Source organism: Amblyomma americanum, chromosome 8 (assembly GCF_052857255.1).
Source record: "Amblyomma americanum isolate KBUSLIRL-KWMA chromosome 8, ASM5285725v1, whole genome shotgun sequence".
Taxonomy (NCBI): domain Eukaryota; kingdom Metazoa; phylum Arthropoda; class Arachnida; order Ixodida; family Ixodidae; genus Amblyomma; species Amblyomma americanum.
The window spans coordinates 72,439,631-72,463,823 of NC_135504.1; the positions used below are offsets into that span (position 1 = coordinate 72,439,631).

At 46.3% G+C, this 24,193-nt stretch overlaps 1 pseudogene across 1 annotated transcript in view; it reads right to left on the minus strand.

The window, feature by feature from the left end:
• Positions 1-24,193, minus strand: part of LOC144102494 (uncharacterized) — a 35,841-nt pseudogene that overhangs the window by 7,546 nt on the left and 4,102 nt on the right. The window contains exons 4-10 of the transcript XR_013308214.1: positions 22,354-22,502; positions 17,295-17,626; positions 15,439-15,521; positions 13,875-14,023; positions 12,410-12,663; positions 8,330-8,570; positions 3,567-3,745 (exon numbers count right to left, since the gene is read on the minus strand). The product of XR_013308214.1 is annotated as an uncharacterized LOC144102494 (transcript). The remainder of the gene's footprint in view (positions 1-3,566; positions 3,746-8,329; positions 8,571-12,409; positions 12,664-13,874; positions 14,024-15,438; positions 15,522-17,294; positions 17,627-22,353; positions 22,503-24,193) is intronic.

Sequence of the window (24,193 nt, forward strand, 5' to 3'; positions counted from 1 at the left end):
ACAGCTTTCTAAGAACAATCTTGGCCGTGGGTTGTGACCTGTAGTACAAGACCGGTGCCATTAACAGACTTCCTTTTGTATAGTAAAAATTACATGACCATTTTCCTGCTAGAGGCTCGTGTACTGTGTGATGTCAGCGCACGTTAAAGGGACACTGAGGAGAAATTGAAGTTGGCTTGTATCGATAGAATACCAGCTTCTGATCACAAAAACGCCGCTCTTACTGCAAACAAAGCTCTTGTAAGGTAGAAAATTGCAAGAACCAAAATACAGGTATCGCCGCCACAGGCCAATCTCGCAAGTACAAGCGTGGCGACGCCATAGGACAAGAGACGCCACCTTGGAGGAATTTTCCATCCTACTTGGTTTCGCGAATCTCTGAGGCTGACAGAGGTAGGTTGCGAAGATCAATATTGAAGTAAGTTTTGTTTTAAAACCAATAGTGCACTTTTATCACACAAGGAAGGCAGGCAAAAGACCACCTGAATGTTGTAAGCAAAGAAAACCGATGCTCGACGGCGCCACAGGCGGCCAGGAGAGTTCGATTTGTTATGGCGCTTCGCGTCTATGAGCTTTGCGTGCCCCGTGGTTTTGTTTTTGACGCGCTTCGATTTACAAGCGCCGAACAGCAGAGGAACTCCAAGTGCCGCTTCAACAGCTAGTTAACCATTGAAGGAGCCTGTTAAGGCTTGTCAGATGATCACCACGGTCGATGAAAAGCTATGATGGCACGATGGTCGGTGATCGTACAAGGAAGCACTTGTGTATTCGCACGCTTGCCCGGCGAAACATTCCCGGCTGTGCCAGTTAACTTCAAACTACTTAACGGAAATCGTTTATTAGGGACGGGAGACAAGGTACAAGGCAGTTCAGAAAAATTGCTGATGGCCTAGCTCTGTTAGGCCAGGATATACCTAGCGAAAGCGCGGAGATTTCTGCATCCGAAGAGTGCATTCACTAGATGCGCCTTTATTGACAGCTATAACTTGAGCCGCCGTGGCGGAGCGGCAGCGTCTCCGCCTCAAACGCCGAAGGCCCTGGTTCGATTCCGAACCTCGGCACCGGACTTCTTTCCTTTTATTTAGTGAGTGGGCGGGGGGGGGGGGGGGGTTTCAGTGGCTCCCATGGATGCCGTCGCTGAATACGTTAGTTAGCGGTTAAGCGCAGGCTCTGTTAAGGCGTGTTTATGCTGTGGCGAGGCGCGCGCGCCCTGCACGGCGAAGTCATGTCGGTCAAAGCGAGACCCTCTATACTCCAACTGCGCTTGACCACCGACGCGTTCGGCGGCTTCGGCGCACTCTGACCGCATTGGAGGGGAGATTGGAGCATGTATCTATTTCGCGCCGAGTGCGCCAGCCGCCGCCGGCCCGGCCAGACTGATTTGGCTCCGCGGCGAGGTGCGCGTTATATTCAAAAGCTGCGGTAGTTCGGCGGAGCTGTTCTTTTCGAGCTCGGCTATTTTAATCCATTCACAGTACATATCTGAAGGTACATGCAAGTTGGCGAGAGAGCCAGATCCAGTGGACCCGTTGGATCTAGCGGAAGCCGTTGAAGCGTGGTGCGCCGGCTTTGGTTTCAAGCCGCCGACTTTAAACGCGACCGCCCTCGAGCACCCATTTGTTTTTTGTGGCAATAAATAAATAAATAACTTCGCCCTTGCAACTGTGGGAGACCTCGACGCTGCCTGCTGCGCCGTGCAACCGCTCCGTTCAAGGAATCACAATCTGTTGGCCCCAAATCCCCGGCCAGCCTCCGATGGGCGCAACGCACCCCTCGCGACTCCCCGCACTGGGGTTATGATATTTAGTTTGCAACGGCTGCTCTCTGAGGAAGGGGGAAACCACCCGCCGGCGCCTAACCGTGCTCCCTCAAAAGCATCGCACGCTCTGTGGGGCTAAGGTCGCTGAAATGCAGGCCAGAGTTTTTGCGAGAACTACGTCGTCGGGTTCGGGAACGGAATCCATCGTAACGCTGGCAAGAAGCCGGTGCAAACGTAAACGAAGTGACGGTGGCGACCCCCGATAGATGCCTTCAACGTGCGGCGGCGGTAGCTTTCATTTCGGCATCTGCTAGACCGCACCGCTAGCCGCCAGAAATCACGGAGTCTCCGTTTACGTCACGTTTCACGTCACTCCGTTCTGTGTCGTCATAAGAGTTCTCCGTGTCGTCATAAGAGTTCTCGAGTTTGAATCGGAGCAGCGGGAAAAAATTTTTCAACTTCGAATCCCAATTTCTTTGAAATAAATGCATCTTTCGCTCCCGGACAAGCGTCAACAAAGCCATGAAATGCCGAACTATCAGATATTGCTAACAAAACAATTTTGATAGGGTTCTCCTCAGTGTCCCTTTAAAGAACCCCAGGTGGTCAAAATTTCTGGAGCCGTTCACCACAGTGTCCCTCATAGCCTGAGTCACTTTGAGACGTTCAAGCCCATAAGCCACTAACCATAAACCACAAACCAACAATATTTTTGTGCATTACAAGAAAAGTCTTAGCAAATGTGATAAGTACTGTCTATAAATCACACGAAAGAATAGTTTCACTTCCCAGCAAATCCTTGACTACAACAGAGTATTCCAGTAAGATATTTCACACAGAGTCATAACAATGTTCACTGTTTAACAGCCAGGTCCCTGAAGAAAGGACCGAGTTTATCTCAAAACGTTGAGCTTAAAATAATTTACCGATTGGTGCGAGTATTTCTGAACTTTCATTTCAAACCCAACCAGACCGACTTTTGGTTTTAAATGGTTTGAAACGGTTTTATTGAAAAAAATGCATAGGTAAGATGTACATAAATTGATTATTACAAAAGAAGGTCCCAAAGTGGAAACTGTCAGGGAGACCTCCTGTAATTAATTGCATATTTGAAGTAGGATAAACATATGGCAGACAGAAATTACATAGCGGAATTCGTCGAAGATGTTCTCGTTGAAAACAGCAAGTAGTGCAGCATTTGAAAAGTAGCCTAAATTTACAAGGTCAGTTGCTTGCCCAATGTGTTGCTAGTCAAAACCAAGATTAGCACTTTTGTTTTTCCAAACTGTTTATTTTACAAAACACCAATAAGTTAGCACTCTAGAGCACAAAAGAATCATAGAAATGCCAAGTTGTTTCCCTTGCTCAGTTTTTCTTAACAGCCAACTGACCAAGTACTCCTTGCTGTCACGCTGTTGATTTTCATTGCTGAATCATAGCGCACACAAAATAATGCAAAATCAGTGCTTAACCGACAAGACGGTGAATTGGATGCCCACCAGGCAGTCTTATTGCTGTCTACTTGGGCCAAGTTTGTACTGCGTCATTAAAATCAAATCACCATGATCAGCTTTCAATTATTCAGTCAAGATTTGTATTTCACTTGAGATGGAAGTTCTGAGCACACAAATTCTTTCACTTTGTACAGATAACCCTCACTGCCAGCCCCTGGAGGCTACTGCAGACTGTAACAAGCTTGCTTCACTGGCCCAATTGCCTTCAACTCAAAGAAGCTTCCTGACCATGTTGTTACTGTAACCTCTGATGCCTGATGTCCCCTTCTCACACATAAACTTTTAGCAATTACCTTCGTCGCTGAAATTGTCCTTCGTTGATTTGTTTCCAGTCTTGTCAGATGTACGTTCTATGAAGAGTTCACCCAAAATGAATACACCGGCTGCTGACGAGTCAAAAGCCAAGAAGGAGATGCCAATTTCTTCGAGAACAGCCCTTGGCACACTGTTCATCTCATTCACCTGGAATTTTCTGAAAGCAAAGAGGCAGCTCTCAGTTCAAGAACTCCATCTTAAGATCGTAGGTAGTGAAATAAAATAACGAGCTGTCTGCATCCTCCTTTCTAGCCACCCAATTCTTCACATTTAAACCTATTTATGATATAAATACAGCTGGCCTTTACCACAAAAATGGACTACTTTTGGCATGAACAATGTTCAGACATTCAAAGGATCAAAGGACTGATATGCGACAGGCAGGCTAACTTATCTCGGTGACAAAAATCAAAACTGTGTTCATACAACACCTAACTACTGGTGGAGGTGGCAACAGTTCACAGCACAGAATCCTCAAAACATGCTGTATGGGGTTTAATATCACAACGCTGAACCTGGTTACAAGAGATGTGAGAGTGGGGTGCTCGATGAAGAAAACCAAGAACAAAAACTCTTAGTAATACAACACACGCCGTTTATAACTCATACCGCGGCAGTCACGAAAATTTGCATTATAAGCGGTACTGCACTGTAACCAAAATGTATTTCTCCATGCATTCGCATTTTTAGAATGGCCAGCCTACCTTTCAGAGTGCACCTGACAACGCATCAGACGCACAGCGCAGCAATCACAGGCAATGAAGAAGTTTATTTCATCTTTTTGTCAAAGTGTTGTAATGAATGAAAGAACGCCATTATTTTAGTCTGGCGCTGTGATTAACTGCATTGCTAATGACGTCATCTTCAAAAACAGTGAAGCACTTCAGCGCTTGCTTGCTGAGGTTTCTCTGAGCGTAGTAGAGGCGCAGTTTGTTGCAACAGTCGAGTGTGTCTTTGCACGAAACTTCTGCTGCACTTTCCCTCACTTCGTTGGGCTCATACTCGGATAGAGACTCATCGCGACCGCGCACTGCTGCCATGATGTCTTCACCTGTGGCGGCTACTTCACACGCAACGTCGCCGGGGCCAGCGACAATGACAACTAGCTTATCTTGTGCCGGTCCTGGAAACGCTGAATACAACCGCTCAATGGCTTGAAACCATCATGCCCCAAAATGTTCGCAAGGCACCTGGCCTTGGCTTGCAATATCGAGCAACTCACAGGAACGCTCTAGGCCCGGACCTCGCGAAACAGTCCAAACAAAGCAGCGACATCTTCGTACTTTTAACGCATGAATCCGCTTCCTTGCAAGCGACGCGGAGTCTTCCTGCAGCTGTTGGCGCAACTTGTCGCCGTTCTTCGAAATGGCGAACACAGTAACATTGGCGACATTGCATTTTTTTGCCACCGTAGCCTTTTTCAAATCCCTCTCAACGTCTCTCATAATGCTCAGCTTGGTTTCGAGAGTTTCCTGCCTTTTGGAGGAGCAGACGCCATCGAAACTGAAGACTTGCTCACGTTTTCAGCTTACTTGCCTACGTTGTCAACTTTTCGCTACATGCGAGGACACATATCTCGCTCATGGGCTCAGGCATGACAAGATGCTACCTCACGTGCGCGCGGTATGAGCAGCGCTTGCAGTGTCATGCCGTGCGCTCGCCGCTGCCGCGGCTGTTGCTCCAACATGCCCGTCTGGCCGTGCTATCACCTGCTTTTAAGTTCTGTCCAATCAGTGTGACCAACGGAGGCGTGTTTGAGAATGAGAGGAAAAACGCCTGCTTTGCGACTTCTATTTTTTTTTCTATCCTCTCCTGCCTTCTGCCTTGCCTTGAACCACACTGACAACATTCCCCCGCCCTGCCTGTTGCCCCCTTTTAGCGCAATCTAGGAAGCACGCTCCTTGCGCCCGCCAGTACCCACGGGCTCGCGCCGGTGCGTGGGTCGCCAGGCTTTCCAGAAACCGCACTATACATGGTCTTCGGTTACGCGCTCCCATGTATTAAGCAGTATGCCAATACATTGAACTCTATGGGAAGTGAAGTGGTTTTTACAAAAAGCCGCATACAATGCAGTCCCACATTATAAGTGGTTACGTTATAAATGGTCTGAGCTAACTCATCCCAGTAGGTAGCCTGAAAAAATTTTTCCATCTATCCATTGCAGAAAAAAATGGCTGTGGCTTAGCTCAGCTAACCCTGGTTATGCAAGCGAAAACTTTGGCATCATCTGGTTAAGCCTTGGTTTAGTTGCTTCCAAGGCTCGTCGCTGTCTTCTTTCGGCACCTTTCGCTCGCTGCTGAGCCAGGCGAAGCTCCCGCTCTTCATCAGTTTCGGCTGCCCGTTTAGCGCGTTTGCACTCCCCATCGATTGCTAAATCCCTTGCACGGTTGGCAATGTCTATCGGATGATCAGACTCAGCCCGACGTCTTTGAGTACCCACTCTCGAGGACGTCGGCTCTGACTGACTTGCTTTATCCATAGCAAGGCACTGGATAGGTAGCGCGTGGCTGTAGCTGTTGCGAGTCATGTGGTACGCCATGCAGTTACGTACGCAGCTCCAATCCTCCTGTTCAAGGTCATTCGTGCAGACACAGCAAAATCAGCGCCGTTGGCTAGTAAAGCTTTCGCTTTAAGAGGCTTTTCACAACATTATCCAGTAAGCCCTGTCCTTAGGTTACCACCTGAGACAGCCATCAAATGGCTGGGCTGCACTTCCTTCCAGTCCACTGCGTTAGCCCAGACAACCTGTTATCTGTACTCTGTTTGTGACATGTCCATCCTCAAAGACCACTTCCTGCTTATGATTTAAGCCAGGGTGCCTGCAACCTAACCTTGTTCTGTAATCCATACAGCTCCATCAGTCTCAAGTTTACTCATCTTTCCATACTGAGGACACAATGCTTTCACTATGACAGCAGTTTTCAAAAGGCATTAATCCTTGTTCCCTACACACCTCCGGTATTAGCAAAAGAAACTGTTGAAGTATAGTCAGTGCACTAAATAAATCAATCCAAAAAGCTTCATAAAGCTGCGTTGTTTTGCCAGGCTCATACCACGTGGCATAGCTTTGTCTCTACGCCACAGTGTGCACAGTATGGCTCGCAGTCTTTTCAGAAGATTGCGCGAAGCCTTTTTGGGCTTGAGCACGTGTTTGCAACTCTTTGATTCCTCAAGGGTCTCTCTCATGTTAAGACATTACATGTCTCCGTGTTATTTCTTCTAATGAGGAGACTAAAAATTAAACAGACCTTGAGAGGTGTGAGCATCATGGAATATTCAAGAATGTCAAGATGTCAGGCAAGGTGTGGTGTAGAAATCTATAATTAGCCCAGATCTTACAAAGCAGAGTAAGGAAAAGGTCAGAAAGAAGCACATAAGAGAGCCAGAAACAAGGGCAAAAGTACAGCTGTTCAGGATCCCGCTCGAAACAGATATTCTGCTTTAACGAAGGAAGACAGCAATGGCACAGGGATGATGAAGGAAAACCTTAAAACCGGAGTATAATATAAACCCACATATTGGGTGTTTAGCCTAAGATGTGCAGCAGTTCTTAAATATAGGCTTTTTGAGTTGGAAAAGCGCATTTTCAGCATAGCATTGTGAGTAGCATAGCGCATCAGAGTAGAGCTAAAACATGCTGACTAGTAGGCTGGTTACCATAATTACCAGATTTTAGCAAGTAAAATTTCCACCTCGTATCATATAAGGATCCAAACAATTTCCGGCCACAATCCGCAGTTCTGGTTTCGTTATCTTAAAGTGTGTGGGGACTTTGCCTCACGACGTCCCCTTTGGTTTGCTTCCCCGCGATGCACCCTCCAACAGCATCGCCTCGAGTAGGGGCACGCCCCGTGACTATCACAAGTTAGTTACCTTAACTAACAAGGGAGGGTGCCGGCGTCGCAGCGACACGAGCGCCGCGGACGGCGTGACTACTGCGCGTGAGCGCGGGGAAGACGACATTCTCTTGGGCTGGGGAACGTCGCCGCCTACGGACTTATGAACAACGCGCGCTCTGCTCTTCGCCAGCGAGGTGACGAAGGGGTGGGGAGAATGTGCTCCTGCATGTCGTCCCGTCTGGCTTCGGAGTTTTCCCTTGATTTAATGTGGGCAAACATTCACTCGTAACCTTGCTAGTGAGTCGAACAACCTCAATTCCTTAGTGTATTTTGTTGCTAGCTGGCGTTGCTGTTGTAGCAAATAATTGCCTATTTGTGTCAGCCAGACTGTCATTCCTTTGTTTTCCTTAGACCAAGGCACGCCATGGTCAGCGTGCACTTGGTAGCAAATGTGATCACAAGGTGGGGTCCGGCGGTTTGAACTTTGTCAGCCGCGATTACGTGGGGAAAAAGTATGTATCTCCCCCTATTTAAAAACCCCCACAAGTGCAATCACCATCATGCTTCCAGTGGGAGGTGGCGCTATCGAGCAGTGCTGTAGGCCGGTAAGAGCAAATGGATTATCGGACAAACTGGTGTCAATGATAATCTAGTGGAAATAAAGGTTTCTGCCAGCAGGACGCGTAATGAGGTAAACGGATAAGCAACAGTCTGTTAAAGTAACAGGGTGGGTTTTTAGGAAAAGAAAACAGTCAGACATAGCCAGTTAGGTGTCGAGAGATGACGGCAGAAACTTTCTGTGGTAGGGCGGCTACTGCTCGAGTAAGACAGGGATAATTGGAGAAGATTAGGAGAGGCATTTGTTCTGCAGTGGGTGTAATTTGATGATGATGACTACACACCTTGTCTGCCAACCATGCACGACAGCATCTGGCCAGCCATCAGCAGACACATCTTGCATTGCTTCACACCCCTCGCCCTCAGGCACGAAGACAGTGACACCCAGCAACAGCTTCTTTTTCTCGCCCGATGCCATGCGAACGTTCAAAATAAGAGCCACGTCATGTTTCCCAGAGCTGCCTGGGTATCTGGAAGGCGTAGCTGACACTCAGGGAGCCCAGTGGGATGTCGCAGGCAAACAACCTGTCAAAGAACGCATGCCACACATTGTCACAACTACCTTGAGAGAAAATCCAGCAAGCTACAAGACACTGAAGGTTCAAGGTAGTATATAAGCCACATAAAAAGCACCTCAAATCAAAAAAGGCCACGAATAATAGCAGAAGAAATGCCAACTAACCGAAGAAGTCTCATAGAATTATCGTGCGACTATGAATATAACATACAACTGTTTAAAGGGACATCCATACTTTGGCATTCAGCACCAAGAGTGAGCGAAATCCTATGCCGTGCTGCACGGTTCCGCCAAAAAACCGAGTGGAAAGCTCAGTCGGTACAGAACTGATTTCTGCTGCTGAAAAAAAGTGGTTGCTTGCTGCTGCCAATATTATCGCGAGGAGGAGGCTGTGCTTGCTACCTCGCCCGTCAACATCTGGTATGGCTCCGCGGTCAACGTTTTTAGATAAGGACAGTTGGAAAACTTGCCCTAATCAGCCCCACTTCCGTTGGCGCTTTCATCTCCAAGAGACGCGAGCGCCAGCTCTAGGGTTTTGACAGTACCTCGTTAGTTTACTTGGTTTTATCTTCGCCGCCGCTACGCCCATTGGCTGCGCTTGATCACGTGGAGAGTTTGCTCCATAACTGGTTTACGCTGGCTCGCGCCTCGCATCCTGTGTGCCGGGTGCGGCTGCTTCACGCCGCGCTCGTCCACGTATTACAAAGTTCGCGTGCACTCTACGCCTGCGGTACGAGAGGCCACGATGTTTGGAGTTGAGCTTTTGGCTGTAGATCTCGGATGAATGTTAAAGCCCTTCTTTCCGTGGTTCCACGTGGCAAAATCAGAGAAACACGACGTGCCGCTTACTTCCGCGTAGTTTGGGTTTCTCCCGTGTGTAATATGCAGTTGTGCAAAGTAGACTGTAAACTTCCCTTATTGATTACATCACAAAAAGTTGAGTGTCTGTAAATAAAACCAGGCAAAAGCTCAAAAAGACACTAAATGCTTTTTCTTTCTTTTCTCTTGTGGCATATTCACTTTTAACTTTTTTTTCAGCCACTTTTCCTGTTTTAATGAGTCGTGGTGAAAATATGATCGTCCTGGTGGTTGAGGCATTCTCTATAAGTAAAGTGATCGATACTGTGAGCACGGTAGCTTTACTTCTTGAATGTGTATCTAACACGCATGTGATAAGCTGTTTGCCAACGCGTCTTCAACGTCCGGTTAAGGTTATGGTTATGAATGCTACTAAGCCATCTTGTTTCATTAATACAAGAGAGACAAAGGTGCAATTTACATTTGTAATCATTATCAATACGTTTCTGTATGCACGCGAGTCACCGTCTGCTCACGATCCTCAAGCTGCAAGTAGCAGACGACGTGCCCATCCTAAAGCGACCGTAGCGACACCGCTTAGGAGGCACCCGTTTTGGGTCTGCTCTGTGTCAGGCTGCTCTTATCTAAAAACGTTGAGCAACGTTCTTAGATAACGTTGGATAAAGCAAAGAAAACTAACGCGGCACTGTCAAAACCCTAGAGATGGAGTTTGCGTTTCTTTGAGATGAAAACAGCAACGGAAGTGGGGCCGATTCCCAGGGGCAAGTTATAGGCAAGTTTTCCAACTGTCCTTATCTAAAAACAGCGTCTGCGGTCATGCCGGCAGTGCAGGTGGACCAAGTGTGGGTGATGAATAGTTATGGTGGCTGCAAATTTCACTTGCTCTTGACACTGAATGTTCAAACACCAGAAAAAAAAAACTTATAAACTGCAGGGTGCTAGGAAAATGCAAAGGATCGCCAAGTCTTCACAATAGCTGAACAACAGGTACAGCAATGCAGGTACAACAAACAAACTGTCCAAACCATCATTCCATGTTAAAAGGAACATTGTGAACACACCGAAAAGTAAAATACTATACTGCACAATAGTTTTCCAAGGCTTACAGCTTTACGGATATGAGAACCAATTCGAGACTGAAATTCATTGCCTGACCCTATTGTTAATTTCTCGTCTCTCAATGCCTTTGCTTCGCAGTTGTCTAGTCACGACTGAAACATATATAATGCTCTCTTCGCTTCTCATGGTTGGTTCTATTTCTTTGTATTTCTTGCATTTTTGTATTTATATTGTGAAACATGTCTCTCACGGCTGCTTTGTCCCTGTTTCTTCATGTTGTTTCAGATTGTGAATTTTATGAGTTGCTGGTACTAATACTGGCTTTATATGCTCCCCGGTGCCACCTAAATGTTTATAAGGTTCTTTATATTCTGCCTTCTTATATTCTTATATGAGTTTTTGTAAGTGTTTACTGGCCCAATCCTGCAACAGCCTCGCACATGAGGCTAGCAGTATGTACTACATGAATAAAATAAATTACTTAGGCGTCGAAGGGTTATAACAAAGTTAAGGTGCTTAAGGATACAGGAAGAAACGTCAGTTACCCTAAAGAGCTTTGTTCAAAACAGGACACCATGTATCAGATACTGTTCTCACAATAAACACGACAGGCGTCCGAACACAAGCTGACACTACAGAAGTTCGCACTGCACATCATGCATTGCAAATGGCAACTAAGAAGGTGGGACATGATGGCACTCCTAGTGGCGCCATCTGCTGTGAACAACCCAACCACTAACTGCCCACATACAGTCAACATGTGCACACAAAGAAAAGAGAGCAGCCAGGTTTTTCAATTTCTTCCAAGACGAATACTGAATACCCAGTTTTGTAAAAAAAAAAAAAAAAACATTTACTTGCACATTTTACGCTCCCTGCTGCGCTAGACCACCAGCATGCATGCGGGTGCAAGCAAGGCAGGCTTGGGAAAATCAGTGCGATAGCGTGCGGCTGCGAAAGGTCTGAGTGGCGAGGGGAGGTACTGCACGCTGTTTACCCAGCTCGCTCGCGCTGACGGTCGCTTTCCCAGACGAACAGTTGCCTGTGCGCCAGAATCCGAAAATATCGAATCATTTGCTGGCTGGTGTGCCACTAGTCAGGAGGGCCACACGTGAGGGCACCATTTTATCGTCTGTTATTTCCACCTACCACTGACAGCTGGCTTTGCAGCCATATTTTTGCATGTTTACTGCTTTGAGCTGCGCACGCACCATCATGCCATCCCGCAAGAAACTATATAACGCAGGGCGGGAGGAGCTGTGCGTCTTATATTTCGAGTCAACTTTTTTTTTTTGTCCAGCGAGGGGTGCGGGTTGCAGAGCCAAAGTATAGGCAACAATATATTGCGCACTATGACCTTTGTGGAATTTTTTAGGATTTGTCCGCAAAATTTTCGCATAATTTGTGCACCTCCTTTATGAAGCCTTAGTTTAATGAAAAAAAGTGCGCAAATTACGCGAGTATATATGGTGAGGGAGAGCAGCATCAATACTTCAACGTGCATCCTTTCCCTGGAGGTCTTTCCCAGTGACCAGCAGGTGAATGGCGTATCTTCAGTTATGATACACTTTGAAAGCAGAGCCCAGTTCATCGCACATTTCATTTTGTTGGCACGCTGTCAGCCTTTTCGTGGTCCAAACTATTTCCAAAGTGCATTGGAGTATATTACTTATGGCTTTTGCGGTATATCACCCGAGTGCAAATCCATCTGCACTGTGTCACACGCTCACTCGGTCATCTTAATTTACAGCTTCCTTTCACATCAACAAAGGTGCAGACTGAAACGACTTCTCTGAAAACACTGCTGCCATCACTCTACCCTTGCCATGCCATTGCAGTTTCTAGTTGCCATTGGGTTAATATTTGTTGTGTTGATCATCTAAGTAACATATCTCTCCTACTATACCCCACATGGAGACTTCAAGGTAACAAAACCTGCTTTCTCAAGTTTCCAAAACTGCTGCCTCACCTGAAGTAAGGGCTGGCCCTGGGCTTGGCCGCGTCGGGGGTGACAGGCAGGAGGAGGCAGCCACCTCTGTTGTACGCTCGTTCCGTGCACAGCTCGGCCACTCCGCAGCCGTCACAGAGAGAGTGCCCCTGGTCCCAAGGCTGCAGCTGCCGCAAGGACAGGTCGGACCAGGGCATGGAGCTCACCTCCTGCAATGACACATTCATGTGAAAAAACGTATTGCCTGTTTGTTTTGCATGTGTGCGTGTGCATACCTAGAAAACCAGTGACTTTACTCACACTGTTTCTTATTACTAAATTTATTACACATCTGTTAAGAAGCTTCGTAACTACCGCCTGCAACTCTTTCAACAAGCCTTGAGGGTTAAACGAACAACCAAAACGCGAAATAGCAAATGTGCCCACTCCACTCTCACAGAGCAATAGAAACAAGGAGGGCTGCTACCTGCAACTGCTCATGTGCATTGAGCGCAGAATTCTACTCGCGAGGATTTTTACCATTATAGGCAGAATTGTGCAATTTCCCGACAAAGACCTGTCCAAAAATTTTAGTAACTGCTGCAGATGCTTTCGTGAACAATTTAGGAACCACTTCCCTTGTCCTGTTCCTCTCGCCCCAGCAGTGCCTCAAAGTGAGAAAGGGAAGGGAATCAAGGCAGTACAGAAGAAAGCATTAGACAGTGTCCCTATATATATAAAAAAAAATGTTGGAGGATTCCTATGCTGCGATTATGAGTTGATGCCATAGTGTACTCCGTTTGGTGCGTCATCTGATGCTGATGCGACTCCTAAAAAATTTTTTTTTTACAGGATTCTTTTATTAAAACGACGATACACAGCGATACTTAGCATTAGCAAACATTGGCTTTCCATTCCGAGCAGTTTGACATTTTTTTCAATTGTTTCAATTAATTATTTGATAAATTACACACACTATATTTCCTTAATTAGCATCACCAAGCATTGGCTTTTCATCCTGAGCATTTTGACACCTTTGAACCACCTTTTTCAATTTTTTTTTCATTTCTTCATTTTTTATTATTCAATTAATTGCAATGAATCCGTTAACTCGTCATTGCTTATCACACACCAATCAATCATAAATAACTGGAACGACAAATTACCATGATATAATTTTTTAAAAATTTCCGACACGTGGTGCCAACTGCTACAACGCCGACGGCTTTTCAAACGAACGAGCTCTATATGCTATCGTGTAAAAACTGTTGGGCGAGCTGGTTCATGTTGCTAAAGAATGGCGACGCAATGACAATGGCACAAGAAAAAGAACAACACATGTGCAATTGTTCACATCACTCCAGAAACTGGCATTCACAGCATTTAGAACATGTCTACCGCTTTCAAAGCATGTCCATACACATTTCTTTATTAGCAAAGCACCTTTAACCAATAAACCCGTTTACTCTTCCCCGATTTTCAGCGCTAGCGGTGGCATTTGACACACCGACATAAAAGCCTGGATGGTCAAGTTTTGGGTTGCATTCACCGTGGCCGCAGACATCTTTTTGGACTGACCCCGTTGCACCACCATAGACAATGAATGACACGGGCCGCTCGTCAAGTCAGTATGCTCGAGCCAAAACGACCACAATGCTAAGCAAGACATGTTTACACAATGCACACAAGTCTACATAAACAATAGTGGAATTAGAAACTGTTTCCTCTTCCTTTGCATCTTACAGTGAGAACTGCATGTTCTAGTTCTCTTGCCTGAGTGTCACCTCAGATGTCCGAAGCCCGCCTGACCTTCCCTTGCAAGACACCATAAAAGAAAGACGAGTCTGCCAAAATTTGGAAAAGGAATCTCCTGATTAGTAGCTGGATATGTCATGCATTGTGCCACACACTGCCATGCATGCTTACATCATGCCGCGTAATCTGAGCCTGAACATCAAGACATGTAACAGTGCAACTCAATGTTTTCAAACAATGTCTCCCTGGCACTAAATAAAATCTTCTCTAATAATATAGTCTCTCAATTAAATATAAACATTACTTGTAAAATGAGTCACATGGTTTAGGTGTCTACCCAGAGTGAAAGAGTTATGACGCCTTTTTGTTTCCTCATGACCTTGACCTGCTCCTTCCCCCATTGGAAACGCTGCATCTTCAAAGCTTTTGCAAGTCAGCATGCGCCCCGCCGCGGTGGCTCAGTGGTTAGGGCGCTCGACTACTGATCCGGAGTTCCCGGGTTCGAACCCGACCGCAGCGGCTGCGTTTTTATGGAGGAAAAACGCTGAAGCGCCCGTGTGCTGTGCGATGTCAGTGCACGTTAAAGATCCCCAGGTGGTCGAAATTATTCCGGAGCCCTCCACTACGGCACCTCTCTCTTCCTTTCTTCTTTCACTCCCTCCTTTACCCTTCCCTCACGGCGCCATTCAGGTGTCCAACGATATATGAGACAGATACTGCGCCATTTCCTTTCCCCCAAAAACCAATTATTATTATTATTCAAGTCAGCATGCAGATTGTGCACAAGAGGAGGTAAACGGCAAGGCACTGGTCGCCGATCCTAGAGAGTGGTGGACTGGCTAAAGCAGTGGTTCCCGACTCAGGGCCCATGAACCCATTGGCTTCCTTGAAGACGGTTCTAATGTGCCTGAAGCTCTCACTAGAAGAAGTTACATTTCAAATAAAATTCTGAACGCCCTCGCTCCTGACAGCATGTCATTTTTCAATACAGTACCACCAGCAGCGATGCAGTTTCAGGACAAGTGTATCACTCAGCATGCTGTTGAGGAAAAAAATTAGCAGATGGCTTAGCATGGCGAAGCGCGGAATATCGTGCAGTAGCACTAGTTACGGTGGGCACTGAAGGTCCTTATGTGCTGTGAATGAGAAAGCATCCTCTGACCTAAAGGCTTTTACACTAGAGGGCTTTGACCTAAAGGCCTTTACCATTAAGGCCTTTGGCCAAAAGGATTAGCTAAAACCCAAAGGCACTTACATGGAAGGCATTTACCATGAAGGTCTTCACCCTAAAAGGCCTATGCCCTGAAGGCATTTACCTTGAATGCCTTCACCCAGGTGAAGGCCTGCAAGGAGGACACATCTGGCAGGTTGCTCACAGCCCAGTGGGCAGGTGGGCCGACTGCCCCAAAGCAGGGCTCAGGGACATACATACGTATGCCCAAAAACGAAAAATTCCATTTTCAATTTTCAAAAACCAATTTTCAATCCTAGTGCTGTCGCACTAAAATGGGGGAAGCTGCTCTGCCTCACTCATTTTATCCCCCACTAAGCTTCTGACTACTATTTTTTACCAACTTGAGGCACATAGTCCAACAATGAGGCCACCAGTGCATCGTACTGTTAGTGTTATCGACAGCCACCTCCCACTTCTACAGTGGAAGGCAGAAGCCTAGTGCATCAGAGGTGGATTTGCATCACAGCTGGTAAAGACGACATCAAAAAACAGCCTCTTTCTTGAAAAGAGTGTACTTCAAGGTTTCGTTTGAAGTGGACAAACTTAATTCGCTCATACAGGGTTCTTAGATGAATTGAAAGACACTACGGAGCGGTATGTAAACACTAAGTCCAAGATGGCGCAAATCCTGCGCATTCAAGGACTGCACACACACAAAGAGCCAATGCTTACAAAATCCACCTACACAAAACAGCAGCACCGTGCATGGATGTATCAGCACAAATTTCATGCAAAATGCCACATTTACAAAAATGTAATGCACTCTCTTTCTGCTCGAGTAACATTCATGCAATTCATATGCCAGCATAATAATAATAATTGGTTTTGGGGGAAAGGAAATGGCGCAGTATCTGTCTCATATATCTTTGGACACCTGAACTGCGCCCTAAGGGAAGGGATAAAGGAGGGAGTGAAAGAAGAAAGGAAGAATAGGTGCCATAGTGGAGGGCTCCGGAATAATTTCGACCACCTGGGGATCTTTAACGTGCACTGACATCACACAGCACACAGGCGTCTTAGCGTTTTTCCTCCATAAAAACGCAGCCGCCCCGGTCGGGTTCGAACCCGGGAACTCTGGATCAGTAGTCGAGCGCCCTAACCACTGAGCCACCGCGGCGGGGCATATGCCAGCACCTAACATTTGTTTTCTCAAAGACATCAGCAGCCACATTCAGAGCTTACAATAAAAATCACTTCTGCCTCAAAACCAGGACATAAAAATCTTGAACTTCTGGTTCCCTTCAAAATATGTGGGCTTCTTTACTCTATAAAAGCCATGCACTTTTTCCAATCTGCAAAAATAAAATTACTTCCCAACAAAAAGTGACAGCACAACTGCTGTGGTGTACTTTCCTTGGTGTCTGAAAATATTTGCTTTATCTTATGTTTGTGCACACTTGGATTTTTTTCTGCACTGCAAATATAAAGCAGCATGCTCGCCCTGCACTTTCCTCATTCTCAACAACTACTGGCGTCTTTGTTCAATTGATTCATACGGCCCACAATCTATATCCCACGCTTTAGTAAAAACAGGCACCAAAGGACTGGCTGATTTTCCTTCGATTTCCTTAGATGCACGGCAAAGCGGCGACATGGTCGAACGCACTGCCCATTCGCTCGACACAGACACCGATGATTCTTACGACTCTGATTTTGCACATTTTGTACATTCAAAATTCGCAATAAAGTAATTTGACCATCTGGGAAAGTTTTCTTCGAAAAAATTCGACCCTCAAAGGGTAAGTTACGCCGCTGTCGCAAGCCGTTATGTGCCACCGCCAACTGCGCTACGAGCCACTCACACCAGCCGCTCGTGTTTTGTTTGTTTCTGCCACCAGCAAATATAACAGCATGCACGTTGCTCTTCTCACTCTCAACAACTACAGGATTCTCTGTTCAACTGATCTACTTGGGCCCCTCTTGCCCCAAAGGACTGACTAAGCTGCACTCACCTTGACTGCCTCATTGCCGCCAAGGTGCTTTGTCTCGTGTGCAAACACAATGATGCCAACATAGACGTCACTCTTGTGACTGCCAGCATTGCCCGCGGACTGCTGCAACATCTCTTCAGTGCAGTCGTATTCGAGAAAGATGCCATCGCAGAGGTCAAAGAAGCACGCGTTCTTCTTGTTGAGCTCACCCTGCCAGTCCAGCCTGCTATCCAGCAGCACACTGTCGTACCAGATGACCAATGAGCCGGGCATGGAGCGGTGAGTTCCAGTTGTTACAGCCCTGAGGAACTCCAAGAGGAAGGGGCCACAGACCTTATCCTGAAAACAGGTGGCACAATGCCATTTATAAGATTGCTAAGCGGCCCTGCAATGCTATTGTTCGTATTTCCACATATGCCATTCAGCCATTTGTCATCCTTCGAGGCTAATGCAGCCATTTGAACGACCTTTGTTGCGTCGATAAACATAACATACCGCCAGGTGGTGGCTCCCTTATTCGAGACACAAAGCACTATATGAAGGAGCTAGACACCGCACCGGACACATCTACACAGCCTACACATCTACCCTCCAAAGCACTATATGTCCCCCTTTATAAGACTGAAAGAGAACTTGAATAAATGTTGCACACAGACGACATGTGCCCACTTTGAGGGGTCACAGTAGGTGCCAAATTGAATCTGCTCCTTCCATGGTGATGCAGGAATATGCACAACTGAACACCCTCACACTGAATCCACAGACGAGTGCGAGACAAAAAGGACTCTCAAGGCCTCACTCCGTCCCTTCTTGCAACCTGAACTGCCTCCTAGGCGCCACAGTCCATTAACAACAAACAAATCTAATCACCGAAAGAAGGCCCTGTCAATCCCCCTTACATGTCCAGTGGCTCCTTCTCCATCATGAGAAAGTTGCGTCCTTTATATGCAGATGCTGTTCTTTAGTCTTAAGGTGGTTCCAGTGCTTTTGTTAGCTGTACACAGATACCCATCGATATGGACCCCGAGTCCCGCTTCTTATGCTCTGGAATTGCAAGCAAGTACGCAGCGACATTCAAGTCTCCCAGTCCATCCATGCTGCCTGTCATCACTACATGGTGTCTGCATGCGCTAAATAAACGCAGGCCTCTATGGATCTGAACACTGCAGCTGATGGCACATAAAGGTGCACTAAAGAAGATTCTGAGCTCATCTTTTTACCGCGAGGACTCGGTCTACAGACTTCAAGCATCCTTAGAAACTTCGAGTTATTGTCCTGTGCGGCCGATTTCCCTATTAAATCGAATTAAACGCCCCGGCTTCCAACTTTTTTTTTGCTTTTTTTTTGAACTCACCAATGAAAATAGGAGACAACCAACGCATGGAGTGCCTTTCAGCCAGTCGCGAGCAGGCTTGCCGCTCTGCCATCGGCGGATTGATACGTAAAGCAAAAATTTGCAAAGAGTCCACGCATATTTTTATTTCAGTGGGCCTAATTTGCAGCTACGTTGTCTGTGACATGTCAGTACGACAAAAAAGCCAAGAAGAGAGCAAAAGACTGAAAGCAGCAGTGCTATGTGGGGTTTAAGGCAAAGCAGCAAGAGCAGCCACAATGCACCAGCACTAGCTGTTAATGCAACATAATGTGTTTAGTTGTCGATACGTAATACTGAAGCCTCAAAGCGCAAGTTTAAAAGTGGCAAATAAAATGAGATTTCTTGCAATGCTGCAAGGTCGAAATGACCGAGTTATTGACAATTATCTAAGACATAGCCAAAGTGCTCGAAAGACATCATTTCCGAGAAATTTGAGAGTTTGTACAAAGCAAGAAGCTAACTTTATGGCTTTATGGGCTTTAACATCTCAAAGCGACTCGGGCTATGAGGAATGCCCTAGTGGCGGGCTCCGGAAAATTTAACCTAGTGTTCTTTAATACGCACTGACATCGCACGGTACACAGGATCTCTAGCATTTCACCTCCAAGGAAATGTGACCGCCGCAACTGAGATTGAACCTGCATCTTTCAGACAAGACGCTGACTGCTTAGTAAGATCAGTAGGTACAATGGGATGTGATAAGTTATGACATGCAGGATTTAACACTTAAAAAGCATGCTACAGCAATGAAAAATACTATAAAGGAGGGCTCTCGGTTAATTTCACCAGGAGTTTTTTAATATCACCGACATTGCACAGTGCATGGGCACTTTTGTGTTTCGCCTTCATCAAACGCAGTGGCCACAGCCAGAATTCAATCACATGGCCTCACGCTCAGTGGCCAAACTTTGCCACTGAGCCACCGCCACCATAGTGGGGCAAACGGGACGTGCTCTATAAATAATCAACACAGAAGTGATGAAGGGAGGCATTATGAACAAGGAAACCGTGTTCCCTGTGCACATACTGCTTAAAATGACCTAAATTGAATAAATAAGGTATTCGTGTTCCTTGAGATCACATTCCTACAAAGTATGCACCCAGTGTGACCATCACCTAAAGACAATTTTTATGTAAATCTGCAGCCAGACTTCGCAAGATCAAGGGAAGGCAAATTATGCTGCTAAGTCCAGAATCTTATTATAGAGAGGAAACATTTGGTCCAGGGGCACTCCTCAGGAACATAGCAATTTGTTCAATATGATGAACTTGTGTTGGATTCGCTTTGCATGTCTTGCGGCACCGAGCGAAGCAGGAACACACATACTGGTTCGGTGATGTCTTCCACAAACAGTCGACCCAGTTTTTGCTAGTTCACTAGCTTACTGTTCTGCAGCACAGCCTAACACATTAACCGCTCTTCCAGTTTCACATCAGCAGTATGGATTCTCGTCATCGTCGTCTTTGTAGTTAAGTCACTTCTCAGAGGCTATTAATGTCGCTTACCACAATGCACGCTGGCACGGCGTCGTCGTGGGCCTATAACCTGTTGGCTATTAAGTAACATGAGGTATAGCAGCATAAAATGTGGTTAACACGACGTGCCTGGCGAGCAGAGATGACATGCAGCCTGCATGGCGCCACGCCATTTATTAGGAATAACTGTGGAACAAACACAAGCAAAAACGGGAGTTCTCGTGTGCTACACCTGGTGGTAAGGCAACACAGTGTCCAACTCACACAGGCCACCTGGTGGTGCCATCTGGTGGTGGTGCATAACAGGGGCTAACAACATTTGTTACTATAACGAATAACAAATCACATGCCATTCTCTGCCGAATAACGCCAATTTATGCAGCGACTACACATGCTGCACTTTCAAGAAAAAGATTGTGCCAATGCTTTACAAGTTGTATACTTTCTTGCAGTCTCTGTAGTGAGAGAATGCATAGAAAAACACAACTACTATTGGTTATTTTGTTGTTCAGAGGTGGGAATTGGGTGATCATTTTACAAAGAATATAATCTCACAAAGCATTACGAAAAACAATGTGCCACTGGTGAAAGCCAAACCCATAACCTTCGCGCATCATGTGCAGTGACCTACTGACAGCTAGAATGACATTTGTCTCTCCATGCACACTGCTATTCTTGTCACATTTACAGATTACTTAAAGATTATTCCCACATGTGAGTTGGGAAGGGTGTGCAACCGGCTGTTGTCGCCTTCCCGAATGGTCTAACCCATAACGAGAGTTCCCGGTCTTGACTTTTGCAGGAAACAAGAAGACGGATGTGGAACAAGCTTTCATGCACATCTGAGGCACAACCGATTGGTTAATGGTTAGTGAATCACACTTGAAAAGCTAGAAAATCGAGCAGTGCGTGACTGGCCTGCAACTATCGCTTTTCAACCATAAAGGTCGCATGCTCTCAGCGACTCTTAACTGTGAACAGGCCATCACAGTTCCTTAGTAGAGTGCTCCAGGTTAAATGCTCGACCACCACCCACCACTTTCCATATACAGTTATAACAGCCAAAGTAATAATGAACACTCACTCAATACGAACAAGAGCAGTGCTAATGCCAACACATGTGTTAGCGCAACGGCACTGGGTCTCCGCCAAATGGACAACTGCAGTCGCACCAAGCACTCAGATCTAATGAATGAGGATGCGTCGTAAACTTGCATCTTGCAGTGCATCAAAGCTGGATAATCGCCGGCTAAGCTCACGCCTATGGGCTACAAGGTCAATCAGTACGTGTTACGTGTATGTGAGCAGGCTGGGCAAAAGCACCTAAGGTGCAAGTAGTAACTGGGTGGAAACAAGACAGGGGTCCTTGCATTGAAAGCGGGGCTGCAGTGCATGGTTGGTGATCAACCAATGAGAGCGATTTGAGAAGTCCGAATACCAATCATATGGTATGCCTTACTGGCCCAGCCAGTCATGTCGCATGCGTTACATGCCTAATCACCGTTCCCTCTTTTGCGCTGCTGTGCTCCAAGTATACAGACAGTACACTCTGTGTGTGTGCACTGTGCTAGCTTTGTTTCTGCATGCTTTAAACTTCGTCTAGACTGCAGACGAGGCGGTCAACCTACAACCAGTTGCTGTGAACGCTTCAGCTGTGATAGATATTGCTGCGTCTTTAAAGCCGCTCGGCAGCAGCAAGTGTCTCGGCGAGCAGCACAAGACCATGCTGGAGAGCTTGGAAAGTGTTGTGACCGCACATACACGTGCGCATGCACACACGCCATCTATAGCAGTTTGCAGTCACAATGCCAGAGTGATGCAGCACGTATCACACCTGCTAACCAGCTGATGCCTCAAACTATGCATGTGAGCTTCCACAGGACTCTCTATTTCTGTTGTGGCGATAAGCAGCCATCTTCCAACACACCAAAATCTACGCTCCCATGAGGCTAACAGCACGAGAACAACCATCCTTGAAAGCCAAAAGCACTAGAATGTTCCATGGAAAATAAAAAAAACAACCACATAATTGTTAATGTCAAAAACAGGCACCCTTTGCAACTCACAAAAGCAAAGGCTAAAAGATACACCTAGCAGTGTTAACAACTTTTCTCAGCAAACCGGCCAACATGATGCCTTTGAATCCTTTTAACCACACTTAGCATTGCTGCTAATGTATGCCAGGAGGAGACACAGAATTACAGATGCCACTAACCATCCCACTCCTGATGTTGATAAGTCACCCATCAAACTTCCTTGAAGCAGCAATCTGGGCCAGTTGGGACGCAACTATAGGCACTAGTTTGGCTTTACTGATCTTGCAGAGGACCTTGGCACCTGGCCCTGGCTCCATGGTAAAGGTCCCTGAAAGATGAGAACCAGTTCAGCAAAATGAAAATGTCAGTTAATGCAAGAACCTGCATCCTGAGAATGCCCATCAAATCCAACATTAGGTGAGCCTTCGAATTCAGGCCTGCTTTGCTTTTGCTAATGCAGGCACTACCTTGGTGAGACTTGACTGTCACGACACATGATTCATAGAACTTATACTAAAGGTTTAGGTGGTGACGAATCTGCAAGCAGCATCGATGCATAAGGAATTCAAAGCTGTGACATTTGGCTTTGAAAGTGGCGCAAATATAACCAAGACACAGGAAAGCAGCATGGCACGCCGAAGTATAGTGAAAACAGCTCGCTGAACCACAAATTTTTAATTTCTTACTCACTGTTGCCTGTGTTAACACTGCTTTGATATGGAATAAGGACAAGAGCTTCAGTTAATGGTACCCACACAGAATAAGGCACCTTCCATCATCACTTGCCTGAACCAACCTGCATTATGCGCTGCTTCTCGCTCGTGAACAAAGGCAGACATACAAACTTTTTCTGCAAAACATTTGCGCGCAACTGTGGCACAAAATACACCAAAAGCACAAAATCCTTGAGATAGGACCCTGATCTCAGGACACTGGTCTTAAGTTCTCCATTTTTCTGTTTGCCACCGATCAGCTGTATTTATCCTTCACTTACCACTGTGAAGACAGAATGGTCAAAGGCAAATGAGGCATTTTTTACATGACCAGAAGAAAACTGATAAAGCTGACTCTGTCCACGTATGCAATATCTGGTTTATGGCAGTTTAATGTCCCAAAGCGACTCAGGCTATAAAGGATGCCGTAGTGAACGACTCCGGGAATTTTGACCACCTGGGGTTCTTTAACGTGCACTGACATCGCACAGCACATGGGCCTCTAGAATTTCACCTTCATTGAAATTCGACCGCCGCAGCCGGGATCAAATCCGCATCATTCGGGTCAGCAGCCGAGCACCATAACCACTTATTAGCCACCGCGGTGGCTGTATGCAATAATTGAGAATTGAGAAACGCAGTCTCTGCACCAAGTGAAGATGTATCAGCCAATAAGACCATAAGAAGTGTGTGATTGAACTTCGCAAAACACTTTACTGACTACGCCAATTGTTTCAAACAAGCAAACGCTTTCTCCTGCAGTTGGCCCCTATGCTACACTTTGCCATTTAAGAGCAGTTCACGGAGCGGCACAGATAGCTCGACTAGATTTAGAACAAACTTTCCCAAATAATTCACCATGCCCAAGAAAATGCGAGTGTCTGGTACTGCTGATGGTTCAACCTTATCTATTCTATTTGATTGCTTGCACTTCTTTATGGTCGGGTTTGATACCCGTTAAGTCAGCAGCATAGCCCAAAAACGCTACTTCACGAATTCCAAACAAACATTTAGCTCGAATGAGCGTGACAACGGCTGAAGAGAGCTTCTTTAGAACTGCATGCAGCCTCTCCTCGTGTTCACTTTTACATGTGCCATGAATCATCATGTCATCTATTGGGTTCACTAGCCCCAGAGAGCCATCCAAGATTTTGCCCATGCACTTCTGAAAATGCCCACTGTGGTGGCTCAGCGGTTAAAGCGCTTGTGTACTGAGCCGGGGTATCCAGGTTTGAACCCGATGGTGGCGGCCGCATTTTGATGGAGGCGAAACACAGAAGGCACCCATGTGCTGTGCGATGTCAGT